A 14,369-nucleotide genomic window follows, 5' to 3' on the forward strand; every position below is an offset into this window, starting at 1 on the left:
GATCTAATCAACTTGTATTTTTTTGTTGGATATGTGATTATTATTTGCATGGTGTTTTGAATAGCTCTTTATATGGTGCTAACATATTTTTCTTATGATGATAATGTTAAGGATGTTAAATTTTTCACAAGTTATAGTTGATGTCTATCTTTTTCTGAAGGGATTTCAGAGTTTGGTAGGGAGTATTGATCTAGTGTTATGATCTTTCAAGTTTCATAGATGGTCATTGCTCTTTTGAAGCTCCTAGTCGAGGAGAAAAGGGAGAAAATCTTTTGATGGCCAAGGCACTTGAGTTACAAGTTATAGATTCAATGAGAGTTACTTGGTGTTACAAAAACACTTTTCTAAGGAGGATGAGAATTAAGTCTTGGTTACCAAAAAAAATAAAATTCACCTTGCATTGGTCTCTTGGTGATGCTTCACGAATATATGAATGGCTCAATTTAGGTGGTTGTTTGACCTTGGTTGGAGCGCTAGCATAATGCCCCTACCTAGAAGGTTGTTACTTTGCTCTTTTGAAGCTCCTAGTAGAGGAGAAAAGGGAGAAAATCTTTTGATGGCCAAGGCACTTGAGTTACAAGTTATAGATTCAATGAGAGTTACTTGGTGTTACAAAAACACTTTTCTAAGGAGGACGAGAATTAAGTCTTGGTTCCCACAAAAAAAAAATCACCTTGCATTGGTCTCTTGGTGATGCTTCACGAATATATGAATTGCTCAATTTAGGTGGTTGCTTGACCTTGGTTGGAGCGCTAGCATAACACCCCTACCTAGAGGGTTGTTACTTTGATTGGCATGATGACAAAACCATTGGGTGCATACAATAGATGATTTAGTTGCTTGATTGGGGGATGCACCTACCTAGGAGAAGTGTTAGGAACATGGATGAGTACAGCTTGGGACAATGTGATATACACCTTGAACGCTAGACACTTGATTTAAGGATGCTTGGGTTGAGGAGAATACTTCATGGAGGCTAGTTGTGGACCTAGACATATATGTTAAGGATAAGTATTGGAGCTTAGTGATCAAATTGGCACATGTTAGCACTCTTTAAATTCCCTAGGTTGAGGAGAGAAATTGCAGAGGTAACCACAAACCACTTCTAGGTCAGAATCTAACCCTTATGGCCTTGGAGCGGGCTCTCTCACTTAGATTACTCAATCTATCTAATATTAGGCTAGGTATAAAGTTAAATAAAGGTTTGTTGATGAGAAAAGAGACAAATCCATTGGGCATGGAGTCATGTCAAATCTATTTTTGTCTTGTGAGATGATAGAAAGAGAAAAGGGTTTCTCCACAAGGGCAAGGTAGGAAGCCTTGGTGGTGTAATTTAGGTTAAATCGTTGTAGAGGGTGAGTGTATAAAGGTGAAAGGCAACACATAGAGCATCAATACCATAGATGAATTCTAAACTATTGCTTTAGGATGAAAACATTGATAAGTTGAAGAAGTAAATTAAAGCATCATGAAGGATGAATTCTGAATTAAACATCTGGTTTTTCAAGCAAGAAGATACACATTTAAGAGATGTAAACACATGAGACAACTTACAAGATCAAAAGGAGCACAAACCACCAAGATTCTGACACAAGAATCCCTACAAATCACCTTCTAACTTTCATTCATTCACTAGCAAAGTTTTCAAATAATACAGTCCACAAAAAGTTTCTTCTTCTCTAATCCAACCAACAAAACCACTTACACTGATTATGATCTCTTTATACATCATTAAGGATTCGATATCCTACCCTAGGTGGTCGAAATAATTGACCAAAACAAACTTTTAACTAGATACATCAAAAATCTGGTGCATATACTGAAAAATAGGAGTAGTTTTCCTTACAACCAATCCAAGCCTAAAACATCACTAACTTGGAATATTGACAAATAAACATTAAATACAACTCCTAAGATAATTTTCCACCTATCTACATGATCTAAACCACTTCTAGAAGTCAAAAATTCGAAATTTGAAATGAAAAGTGTTGATTGTCCAGACTTGCAGCGCATTAGCCAGTTTCACAGCAAAATGAAGTAGCCTCCATGTTATGTACAGTTGTAGTCCCCTTCTATCAAAATGAAGCAAATGGGTATGCTTCAAATACCTCTATGATGGTGTTGAACCTCTTAAGTAAGATTCAAAATGCCTACAGACCTCCTTTTGACCTGTTCCCCACTTTCGCAGTAAGACTGTCTGCTTTCGTAGCGCCTCCAAAAATTGAACATATGGTGACTCTTTTCTTAATATAAAGTGTTGGAAACATCAATGTGGATGTTGGAACCTTCATATAACTCCCCTCATGACAACAAAAACTTCCAACTTCACTATCCCACCATTATCAAAATTTATATAAAAAGTGTAGCAAGCCCCTTGCTGTGTTTTTGCAAATTTCATCAAAATTTACCTTTTTCTGATCTCTTGAGCCAAAAAATAAAGCTTAAAAGCTAAGTTTAGCTTTCCTGTTGGAGATTCACCTTTGTACTAGCCTATGCAAGTATATCTAACTTGCCCCTTTTCCTCTTCCTTCCAGATTCCTTTACTTTAGTGAGCTTCTTCTTCACCAGCCTGAGTCTTCTTTTTAGGACCAACTTTTGTGTATATAGATTTATCACCTACCTATGCAGAGGCAAGGTCCACTTAAGCTTGTATCTGACCTTATCAAGGACTAGTTCAACAATCTATACCTGCTTAAACAAATTCAACTTATCCCTATTATCCTTCTCTACAAGTTGATCTACTTGTTGTTGTAATCCTTCAAGTTGTTCCAATAATTTCTCAAATTCCTTCTGTTCATCAAAAACAATCATTTGCTCAGGTTGAACAGTCTCCACTACTTTCATTTGCACCTTGGCAGCAGACCTAGTTCTAGGTCTCCTTGACTGCTCAACTGCCTCCTTCAACTCTTCAACATCAATGACCATTTTTCCTTTGCCTTTGGCAACATGTGCCAATGTTTCCTTTGATGGCTCTCCTTCACTAGGATGAATAGTTTCTTGTGATATTTTATGCCTAAGTTCCCTATTCTCCTACTGCAAGTATGCTATTTTCAAATGGGCCTTGTCCAACTGATCTTGTAACTCTCCAATTTTCTGGTCCCTTTCATCAATTTCCACTTCCTTCTATGTGCTCTTTGATTCCATAACTTGAATAGGTGAAGATGGAGGATCTACAGGCAATCTCTTGGTTGCAGATCTTGTTCTTGGTACCCTTGCCACCTTTTCTACCTCAGGTGAGAAATGTAGCTTCTTAGCACTTTTCTTATCAACTAATTTGTTTTTATTCAAAGGCTTTTTGATTGAATTTGCTACTACAAGTGAAGCTTCTTTAATCACAATTGAATGAGTGTCTTTCTTGGTCTTTTCACTATTTGAAGATTGTGCTACCCATCCTGAAGAAACCAAAAACTCCTGCCATGGCTACTCCTTCTCAAACTCATTTATCACAAATGAAACAAACTAGCTTCAATGTGATTTCCTTTTGCTTGAACTCTGTCAACCATCTTACATAGACTCCTAAACAAGTAATAAGGAAGATTCAAATGTTTCTTGCTAGTAAAATGCATTAAGAGTCTGATGTGATAGTGATACACTTCACTGAACCTCCCTTCACATGTGAAGTACCTCTGAATCACCTCCAACAGTTTACTATGGTGATCTTGTAAATAACTCCTTGGAACAACAGAACCATACCCTTTCTGGTGTTTTGGCTTGAGAAATTCCTTGAAATCAACCAAATCAAAATCCATACCTTTGAACCATTCCTCTCCACTCAAAGGGATCTCAGTGGCCTCAGCTATTGATTGAGCTGAGACTGGAAAAGTTAGACTTCCCACCTTTGCTTGCACACCATCAAAACCCCTAGCAAATTCCTTTGTCAACTGTAAATGATACCCCTGAATTTTCTCACAAAATCTCATACACCCTACTTGTTCAAAAGCCATTATGATGGTTGGATCTGCATTGATGGTTGTGATATCCTATGGTTCAAAACATACAATGGCTCCCCCTTTGTGCTTTTTTTCTTCTGGAGTTGACATAGTTTCTCTTTTGCAACAATGAATAGTTTTAGGGTTATGAACAACTTGTTTGTGTAACAATGGAGGTGTTACATGTTGGGTTGTGTTATATTCTTTCTGCGTAGTTAACAGGGGGTTTGAAGGGCACCTGTAACCCTACTTTATGGGGTCCGAGGCAGCGTCCCGAAAAATTTTGGTTTTGGACCCTATGTTAGGTTGGGCGGACCCACCTATGGTTTTGTGCATGATTTTCGCACATGTTTTTTGGACGCGATGGTTTTCGGTCCATGGTATTGGATGCGATGGTTTTCGGTCCATAGTATTGGACGTGATGGTTTTCAGTTCATGGTATTGAATGCTTCGGCATGTATAAATATGTATTGTAACATTGAAAGGAACATAATGAAAAATCAAGCTGGTAGTCATGGTTTTGGGATCCAGGGGAAAATCTTTGTTTATATGTGTTTTATGTGTTATGATCTCGCATTGTTTATTTTCTGTGTTTTAGAATTCGTATGTAGGTAGTTTTTGTACAGGGTTAAAACCTACAATTGGTATCAGAGTAGTTTTGGCTTCAAGGGGACGCCTTTGTTGCTGAGGGGTTTCACTCGGGCCTGTGTAGACCCTGTTTAGTGGGAAATCTGCGAGATCGATTCTGGTGGTGAAAGAAGATGGCGAGCAGTGGAAAGATAGAGATCGAGAAATTTAATGGTCGGAGTTTTGAGTTATGGAAACTCAAGATGGAGGATCTGTTGGTGGATAAAGATCAGTGGATCATGGTAGATCCGGGTACTAAACCAACAGGAGTGTCCGATGAAGAATGGAAGAAGTTGGATCAAAAGGCAAAGAGCACAATACGATTGTGTGTCTCAGATTTAGTATTGTTGAATGCATCAGGGGAAGCTACAGCGAAGGCTTTGTGGGACAAGTTAGGGACTTTGTACCAATCTAAGTCTCTGGTGAATAAATTGTTCCTGCAGAAAAATTTGTATAACCTGAGGATGAAAGATGGAGACTCGGTGATAGAGCATCTGAATGCATTTAATACTATGGTAAGTCAGTTAGCATCTGTTGCTATTAAAATTTCAGATGAAGATAAGTGCATCAGTTTGTTGTGTTCTCTACCAGATTCATGGGATAGTCTGGTTATTGCAATAGGTAGCAATGCAACTGCCTTGCATTTTGATGAAATAGTCTCATCCTTGCTGATGGAGGAGATGAGACGGAAAAATATGGAGAGCCAAAATGGTGATGCCTTGTCTATACGAGGACGTTCCCAGAACAGAAACAAAAATAATTCATCGAGTGCGATATCTAAATCTAGAGGGATATCTAAATCTCCAGGAAAACCTGTAAAGGTGGTGTGCTGGAAATGGGGAAAGGAAGGCCACTTCAAAAGAGACTGTAAATCTAAAGCTCTTGACAAAGGAAAGGATCTGATGAGGCTCCTTCTGCAGAGGCGAAAACCACCTCAGATGAAGGTGGGGATGTGTACTTGGCTTCTTCAAGTACACATGTAGATCATGAGGCATGGTTGATTGACTCAGGTGCATCCTTTCACTTCACTCCCCATAGAGAGTGGTTCTATGAGTATGAGAAATATGATGGTGGTGATGTCTTCTTGGGGGATGACAGGAAGGCTAGAATCATTGGTCGTGGAAAAGTAAAGTTGAAGCTGCAAGGTGGAAGGGTTAGAACACTTACGGGTGTTCTGCATATTCCTGCATTAGCCAGAAATCTGATTTCTGTTAGCAAGCTGGATGATGCAGGTGTAAAAACAGTTTTCGATAAGGATACCTGCAAGATGGTTCGGGGAGCACTGGTATTGATGCAGGGATTTCATATTGGAACTCTGTACAAGCTGCAAGGTAGCACTGTTGTTGATGGGTGCAATAGCTCTATGGTTCCTGAAAGTGGAGTTGAAAATCTAGTGGTCTCTGGAGAGAAGACCATGTTGTGGCATCAAAGGCTTGGACATATTGGAGAGAAGGGCCTTCGAATACTTCATTGTAAAGGTATGGTAGAAGATATGAGTAATAGCTCTCTGGATTTTGATTTTTGTGAAAATTGTGTATATGGGAAGCAGAATCGGGTGAGTTTCCCCTCTGGTAGTAAGAGAGCGAAACAGATATTAGAGCTTGTGCACAGTGATGTGTTTGGACCTGTGAAGATTTCATCACTGGGTAAGTTTGTGTACTGTGTATCATTTATAGATGACTTCTCAAGGAATACATGGATATATTTCCTTAAGAAGAAATCTGAATTCTTTGACAGGTTTAAAGAATTTAAGGCTCTGGTGGAAAACCAGACAGAGAAGAAGATAAAGGTGCTAAGGACAGATAATGGTGGAGAGTTTTTCAGCAAGGAATTTGAAGAATTCTGTAAGAAGTGTGGTATAGCACGGTAGAAGACTACTCCATATACACCTCAGCAAAATGGAGTTGCAGAAAGAATGAATAAGACATTGATGAAAAGGACAATAAGCATGCTCAGTGGTGCCGGGTTAGGACAGGAATTCTGGGCAGAGGCGGTGGATACTGTATGTTACATGGTCAACAGGTCACCTTCATCGGCATTGGAGGATAAAACTCCACAAGAGGTATGGACTGGTAAGAAACCCTCTCTTTCACATCTGAGGGTATTTGGATGTGATGCATATGTACATGTTCCAAAGGAGAAACGAACCAAGTTGGATAGTAAATATGAAAAGTGCATATTTATTGGGTATAAGGATGGTTTAAAGGGTTATAAGCTTTGGAACCCAGTAACAAAGAAGGTTGTGTACAGCGGAGATGTGGTGTTCAGAAAAGTGAAAGATGTTATTAAACATGAAGTCCAACCAAAGGAACTTAAGAAGATAGAGTTTGAGCTAAAGGAGGAAGAATCAGACTCCACAGCAGAGGAGGAATTAGAAGAAGAAGAGCCACAAACTCTGGTTGTGAGAAGATCAGTTCGAGAAAGAAGGCAGCCAGAAAGGTATAGTCTATCTGCTTTCTATTCAAATTTTGCTTTGTCTGTTACTGATGATGAACCCAAAACTGTGAAAGAAGCAGTGGATTCAGAGGATGGAAAACTCTGGAAAGAGGCCATGGTTGATGAAATGGCATCTTTGCACAAAAATGAGGCTTGGGATCTGGTGGAGTTGCCGGCTAGAAGGAAACCCATTGGCAGCAAATGGGTATTCAAAAAGAAGACAAATGCAGAAGGAAAAGTGGAGAAATACAAATCTTGGTTGGTAGCAAAAGGTTATTTCCAAGTGTTGGGAATTGATTTTAGTGATATTTTTTCTCTTTTTGTCAAGGTAACTTCTATTATATTACTTTTATCTATTATTGTTGCTTTTGATTTTGAGGTAGAACAGATGGATGTGAAAACAGCATTTCTTCACAGGGATCTGGAAGAGGAGATCTACATGAAGCAACCTGAAGGTTTTGCGGTGAAGGGTAAGAAAGAATTGGTATGCAAGTTAAATAAGTCTCTGTATGGGTTAAAACAGTCACCAAGGATGTGGTATCATAAATTTGATACATTTATACGGGGGCTTGGCTTCACCAGAAGCAAAGCAGATCACTGTGTGTATTTTAAATTAATTGGTGACCGTGTTATTTATCTGGTCTTGTATGTGGATGATATGTTGCTGGTTGGAAATGACAAAGAAATTATCCAGGATTTGAAGACCCAATTGTCCTCCAAATTCGAAATGAAAGATCTTGGTGCTGCAAACTATATTTTGGGCATGGAAATTAAAAGAGATCGGGCAAAGAGGAAGCTATGGTTAAACTAGAGTAAGCATGTCGAGACAATACTGCAGAGGTTTAGTATGCAGGATAGTAAACCAATGAAGGTTCCTATCCCTGTAAGTGTGAGGTTATCTGCTGAACAGTGTCCCATGACACAAGAAGAGGAAGAGGACATGTCCCGTGTTCCATATGCAAGTGCAGTCAATAGCCTGATGTATGCAATGGTTTGTACTAGATCAGACATTGCACATGCAGTGGGAGTATTGAGCAGGTTTATGTCAAAACTAGGAAAGGAGCATTGGACAGCAGTGAAGCGGGTTTTCAGGTATTTGCGTGGCACTAGTGATTATGGTTTGTGCTATCAAGGAAGACCAGGATTGGATAGAGTGTTGGATATTCGTGGCTTTGTTGATGCAGACTGGGCTGGAGATCTGGATCAGAGAAGATCTACAAGTGGGTATGTGTTTAACCTATTTGGAAGTGCAGTCAGTTGGATGAGTAAGAAACAATCTGTAGTGGCACTACCAACTACAGAAGCAGAATACATGGCAGCCACTCATGCAAGCAAGGAAGTAGTTTGGTTGCAAAGATTCTGTTCAAGTATGGGGTTAGTACAGGGATCTATAAGGATAGATTGTGACAGCCAAAGTGCAAATTTCTTGGCAAAGAACCCCGCATATCATTCAAAGACAAAGCACATTGATGTTCAGTATCACTTTGTGAGGGATATGATAGAAGACAAAAAGTTGTTGCTAGTAAAGGTGGACACTTTAAAGAATATTGCAGATGCATTGACAAAATCTGTGAGCTCTGAGAAGTTCTCTTGGTGTAGAGAGACAATGGGCATTTCAGCGCTGGAATAATGACTAAACTCTCTTGTGGCCCCCTGTGGAAAGAAAACAACAAGTGGGAGAATGTTGGGTTGTGTTATATTCTTTCCACGTAGTTAATAGGGGGTTTGAAGGGCACCCGTAACTCCACTTTATGGGGTCCGGGGCAACGCCCCAGAAAATTTTGGTTTTGGACCCTATGTTAGGGTGGGCAGACCCACCTATGGTTTTGTGCATGATTTTCACACATGTTTTTTGGACTCGATGGTTTTCAGTCCATGGTATTGGACGCGATGGTTTTTGGTCCATGGTATTGGACGTGATGGTTTTCAGTCCATGGTATTGGATGCTTCGGCATGTATAAATATGTATTGTAACATTGAAAGGAACATAATGAAAAATCAAGCTGGTAGTCCCAGTTTTGGGATCCAGGGGAAAATCTCTGTGTTATGTGTTTTATGTGTTATGATATCGCATTGTTTATTTTCTGTGTTTTAGAATTTGTATGCAAGTAATTTATGTACAGGGTTAAAACCTACATTGTATTTAAAATCTTATGACAATGACTTAAGATAATCTAGCAATTACACCAAAACTTACAATTGCAGACTTTCCCAGGCAAACCCTATAGAACTTGGAATTTCATAATTGTTGGCGAGAATTTAAACTAGGGACAGCCGTAGCGCACAAGCAAGAAACACAACGTTGAAGAAATTTGACTTTTTAAAACACCTTTGAGCATAAACTTTAAGGGAAACAACTTTTTTATAGTTTTAAGACCTATGCACCTATTGCATGCAAGGGATCACACAACGAAAAAGGCGATTTGACAGTGAGAAAAGAGGTATATGACCCACTGTTTGGAATCGCAATGGATTAGGATAAAAACGCAGTGCAGAGGAAGAAAATGCAGCAAATTTTAGAAGAGCAGCGATGGTAATTTTATCCTTTTGCAGGCTTTAAATTGTTTATGTTGGCTTATATATGAAATTTTAGATTTGTTTCAAGACTAAAGGACAAAGATAGAGCTATATTTGCACCTGTGAGGTAATTTTGACCATCGGCATTCGATAATTTGACCATTGTGTGAACTCGCAGCGCCCCTGCCTCCCTTTCGCAGCGAATGAAAGGAGCAACCCGAGCTTTCTGATGCATACAATGAATCACTGAATGATATGGGATGAAGAGGCAAGTTCAAATGATCACATGGAATGGCCTGGAGCGGAAATGAAGGCATTAATTGTGATTTAGAAAGAAAATCATGAATGCGCAACGCTTTTATGAAAACGCAACGCATTGGGAAAAGGAAGGACTATCCTTCTTACCGTTATTCCCTACTGAGATCATAAGTTGTCCTTTTGAAATGACATTCAAACTGATACCAAAGAGCCTCCAAATTTGTGCCAAGATCATTTCATGATTTCTTTTGATGTAGACATAGCCTCTAGACTTAGGTGACCTATTAATAGTGACTTAGAATGGTGACCAACTCACAATAACCAAGGATATGCATAACATGATTTTTGTAATGTGACCAAAGATTTCCTATGATTACCCTTTAGTAAGGAAAACACATGACTTTAGACATTGGACTCTTAGCAAAATAGACACCTTTACATGACACTTGATCTAAATCTAGACATTTTTAAACAATAATAGTCAAAGTCATCATGATTAATATTTACAAATTTGACCTTAGATACATAGCAAGACTAACATGAGTAAGATTCCTAGACATAGGACCCTAACAACACATATGAGAGTAGCATTGGGCACATGGTAAGACATGTGGCACACAATTATAGAATGAACACCTTGAATGATGACACTTGGATACCATTGTGGAAGAGGAGCATTGGACTAATAACTTGTCAGACAGAACACCATTTTGTAGGAGGGGTGCTGAGCCTTAGGAGATTCATGCTTGGAATGCATTTCATCTAGGACGTTGGCTAGGTCATATCTTGAAACTTGTACATCCTTGTATTGCAAAGCACTTCATGTGGGGTTATCTCGTTGATTATTTGTAAGGACACATGTCCTTGTTTTATGTTAGCCTCCTTCACCTTTTTTATATAGAAAGGGAGGAAAGAGCTTTCTGATATCATTATCATCATTTTGTACTAAATTCTTTATATTATTTTCAACGAGTTTTTTCTGAAGCACAATGCTAAGATTCATGAGAAAACTCCTAGAGAAGACAAGAAGATGAAGATAAGTCTTGGTTGTTTTGGAAAGATTGCTCTTGTGATGCTAAGATTTACTCTTGTGAGAGGCTAGGGTTTGTGTTATGCAAGTAAACCTTCAAAACGAACATGATGGTGGAGATAATGTTGATTCTTGTGGCTCTTGTTGTAGCACGAGTGTTTCAACCCTAGTAGGAGAGTGGAGATAATGCCTTGCATAACTTAGTAGCATTTTTCTTGGTGATACATAGAGGTTAGGGAAAGATCATGGGAAGCTTAGCTTGATGAGTCTTAAGTTTGGTGTGATACTTTACTTGGAAGAAGACTCAAGTATTGTACTCTTGATGTTTCATGGAGTTCTCGACACTCATGTTGATACAAAAGCTAAAGACATAAGGTTCGAGAACCCAAATCTAATGATGGATATGTAGAATTGTAGGTTAGCACTATAGTTGTATTGTCATGTACTTGTGTGATGTAAGATGGCTAGGGTTTGTAAACCTTAAATAAGATAAGTGCACTAGTATGGAGAGCTAGTGTGATACTTGGTGTATGTGTCATGGAGGGCTTGTCAATGTTGAAACTAGCATGTTGAGGAGTTTTTATGGCATGGGATGTTAGGATTCATGAGAAAACCCCTAGAGAATATAAGAAGAGGGAGATGGGTCTTGGTTATCCATGGAAAGATTGCTCTTGTGATGCTAGGTTTTACTCTTGTGAGAGGCTAGGGTTTGTGTTATGCAAGTAAACCTTGAGAAAGAATATGATGTTGGGGATAATGTTGGTTCTTATGGCTCGTGTTGTGGCACTAGCGTTTCTACCCTAATACAAGGAGAGTAGACGTAATGCCTTGCATGATTTAGTAGAAATGTCCTTGGTGATAAATAGAGGCTAGGGAAAAATCATGGAAACTCTAGCTTGATGAATCTTAAGCATAGTGTGATGCCATGCTTGGAAGAAGACTCAATTATTGTACTCTTGATGTTTCATGGAGATCTTGGTGCTCATGTTCATACAAGAGTTGAAGACCTAGGTTTTGAGGATTCAACTCCTATAATGGAAAAGTGGATTTGGAGGTTAGAGTTATAGTTGCCTTACCATGTACTTGTGTAATGCAAGATGGCTAACATTTGTAAACCTTAAAGAAAATACGAGCACTAGTATGAAGAGCTAGAGTGATATAAGCTTGGTATATGTGTCATGGAGGACTTTTCAATGTTAATGTTAACATGTTGAAGAGTTTTTTATGGAGTAGGTTGCTAGGATTCATGAAAAAAACCCTAGAGAAGACAAGAAAAGGGAGATAGGTCTTGGTTGTCCTTGGAAATATTGCTCTTGTGATGCTAGGGTTTACTCTGTGAGAGGCTAGGGTTTGTGCTATGCAAGTAAACCTTGAAAAAAATATGACATTGGAGATAATGTTAGTTCTTGTGGCTCTTGTTGTAGTGCTAATGTGTTTACCTTAGTAGGAGAGTGGAGATAATGCCTTGTATGATTTAGTAGCATTGCTCTTGGTAATACATAGAGGCCAAGGCAAGATGATGGAAAGCCGAACTTGATGAGTCTTAAGCTTGGTGTGATACCTATTAATTTTTAGGGCTAGATTGTTCTTTGTTGTAGATAATTGCAATTTTCAACATTTTCATATTACATTCACTTCATAACATCATATCATCATTAGCAATTATGTAGAGAGAACAATAACCTTTTTCAAGGCATATAACAAATACAATTTATGTTGATACAACACAATATAACATCGATTATACTTTTTTTTATCTTCTAGATATGCGTTAAATCATTCAACCAATTCTACTATATGGTATGTCAAATCAACATGAACAATAAGTGTTGAAATCTATTCAAATATGAAGATAATATAAACTTAAAGTCAAATGTGTAAATACACAGATTTTGGGTATTTTGAAACTTAAAATGTGTTAGAAGAAATGAAGCACATGTACATACCATAACTTCATCACAAAGCTAGTATAATTCAAGCTCTTTAAACCTCAGCTTGGGAAATCATAGAAATCCCTAGCCACCAACCGTGACATAAACCAAGCTTGTATCACACTAACTCTCTATACTAGTGCACTTGTCTTCTTCAAGGTTTAGACATGGTAGGCATCTTACATCACACAAGTACATGGCAAGACAACTATAGTGCTAACCTCCAAATCTACATGTTCCTCGTAGGATTTGAGTCCTCAATTCTTAGGTTTTCATCTCTTGCATTAACATGAGAACCAAGACATCCATGAAACATCAAGAGTACAATAATTGAGTTTTCTTCCAAGCAAGGTATTGTTGAAAATTGGTAGTTGAGGGAGCAATTTCCCCATTGGAGAAGCCCAACAAACCCTGAAGAGACCCCTCTTCCACTTGGGAAAAGTCACATTTGCACTTGGAAAAATATTATTATTTTTGTCGATTAGGGTCAACATGAAAAGTACAAGTCAGCATAGAGAGAGAAATTGACCCTCCATGATAACATATAAATTGACCTTCATTGACTTCACTTGGAGGCATCACATCACACATCAATCTTTCATCATTTGGTTCATACATCTCTAAAATATTGCAGGTTGTCTTCACATGTGCGAAAGGAGAAGAGAGACTTTTGTTTGACTGCATTGACTTTCTATTTTCAGACTTCTTTGACCAGTGTTGACTCGGGGATACTTCTACTTGGTTTCTGTGATTTATGATATGTTCTTGGAGGCCGCTTTGATTGGGATGTTGACCGAATTTTTCTGGGCACTTTGACCATCTTTCACTGTAAATATGAAGTTAAGGTTGACCGTAGGTTGACTGTTGTCTTTGATCCAATTGCTAGAGAAATTTTGGATCTGTTTTGATTGAGTTTCACTAAGGAGAAGATGCTACATTCTTTTATTGGTTGATCAAAGTTTTTTGAGCATTATTGACCGTTGACTTTGACTGGTTAGGGTCGCTATTCACTGTTGTTCACTGAACTTTGACAGGGCAAAAATTGCAAAATTGGTACTTTGACCATATTTGACTTTTATCTCTCATATTTGATTGGTTATTGGATTGGTTGACTTGGAAGTCAAGGCTTTGACTTTGACTGTTGTTGATAGTTGTACTTGGACTATGTATCTCTCCGAAACATTTGATGAATATCTAATAGAAGAAGAGTTTGGCTGGGTTTTCCCTTATGGGGTTTTTCCTTGGTCTTTGACCTAAATCTCTGTCTCATTGGTCTTGGTAGTCTTCTATTGTGCATATTGTTTACTGTTCTATCTGTAAATGCTCACTGTTATTGGGTGACTGAAAAATAAATTGAAAAGTGATTGCTACAATGATGTAAGGCATGACATTGATCCATGGCATTATGATATTTATAGCAGTGATATCTTCAATATGGCAGTGATGCACTTGTAGCAATGATACAGAGGCAGACGTTATATCAGAAGTTTTGTCAAGGACTCCTTGATAGTTTTATCTACTGACATCTTATGAGAATCCTATATTCTCCAGGGTTGGTCCTAGGAGGCCTAATGTGTTTGATAGACCTATGTCTCATTCTTATTATACATTGTATCTCAGCAGAACATTTGATGAATATCT

Source organism: Pinus tabuliformis, chromosome X (assembly GCF_031772625.1).
Source record: "Pinus tabuliformis cultivar Carrire ecotype Pingquan chromosome X, CPIR1, whole genome shotgun sequence".
Taxonomy (NCBI): Eukaryota; Viridiplantae; Streptophyta; class Pinopsida; order Pinales; family Pinaceae; genus Pinus; species Pinus tabuliformis.